The sequence below is a fragment of the Schistocerca nitens genome, chromosome 2 (assembly GCF_023898315.1).
Source record: "Schistocerca nitens isolate TAMUIC-IGC-003100 chromosome 2, iqSchNite1.1, whole genome shotgun sequence".
Lineage (NCBI taxonomy): Eukaryota > Metazoa > Arthropoda > Insecta > Orthoptera > Acrididae > Schistocerca > Schistocerca nitens.
Window position 1 is genome coordinate 881,688,949 of NC_064615.1, and position 1,187 is coordinate 881,690,135.

Genomic DNA, 1,187 nt, shown 5'->3' on the forward strand with positions numbered 1-1,187 from the left:
CAATGTCGCGATACGATAAACCGCAATCGCGATAGGCTACAATCCGACCTTTATCAAAGTCGGAAACGTGATGGTACGCATTCCTCCTCCTTAAACGAGGCATCACAACAACGTTTCACGAGGCAACGCCGGTCAACTGCTGTTTGTGTATGAGAAATCGGTTGTAAACTTTCCTCATGTCAGCACGTTGTAGGTGTCGCCACCGGCGCCAACCTTGTGTGAATGATCTGAAAAGCTAATCATTTGCATATCACAGCATCTTCTTCGTGTCGGTTAAATTTCGCGTCTGTAACGGGTCATCTTCGTGGTGTAGCAATTTCAATGGCCAGTGGTGTATGTTGTCTGTACTCCTCATGAACAGGAGCTTCTATATGGTGATCATATCATCTGCAAAGTATATTCTTTTACTGCCGTCCATGTCTGCTGTGCCCACAGGTATGAGCAGATGTGGTGCACCTGTGACTGGAGCAGCATTGGCTGATAGCTGGAAGAAACCTGCTTAGGCATCTGCATTCAGGTTGCTCTTAGATACAGCAGTGTGCCTGGAGCGGCCTTGTCCGAGACATCCGTGGTCAGGTTCAATTGCACAGCGCTGCACTGTTTGTGATCATGGTAGCAGTTGTGGAAATATATAACATCACTAATCAAAATATCCGGGCAACGGCCTTGCCACAGTGGATACACCGGTTCCCGTGCGATCACCGAAGTTAAGCACTGTCGGGTGTGGCCGGCACTTGGATGGGTGACCATCCAGCCGCCACGCGCTGTTGCCATTTTTCGGGGTGCACTCAGCCTTGTGATGCCAATTGAGGAGCTACTCGACCGAATAGTAGCGGCTCCGGTCAAAGAAAACCGTCATAACGACCGGGAGAGCGGTGTGCTGACCCCATGCCCCTCCTATCCGCATCCTCACCTGAGGATGATACGGCGGTCGGATGGTCCCGATGGGTCGCTTGCGGCCTGTAGACGGAGTTAGTTTTTTAGTTTTAATCAAAATATCCACGGATGTACTGCCGGTCTACATTGTCCAACGAGTACAATATTTCGGAGATCATACACGTCGCCATCATCAGGTGAACTGACGGACTGAGGTCCTGTGAACGTGCCGGCACAGAGATCCGTACGCTATGGCTTCTCGGAGGGAACTGGGTTCGGTCACGGCGGCGGCCGATTTAAATACCCTCCGA

General features: G+C 51.1%; 1 pseudogene; it reads left to right on the forward strand.

Moving 5' to 3' along the window:
• Positions 1-656: 656 nt before the first annotated feature.
• LOC126237857 (5S ribosomal RNA) lies at positions 657-773 on the forward strand (annotated as a pseudogene).
• Positions 774-1,187: the final 414 nt, after the last annotated feature.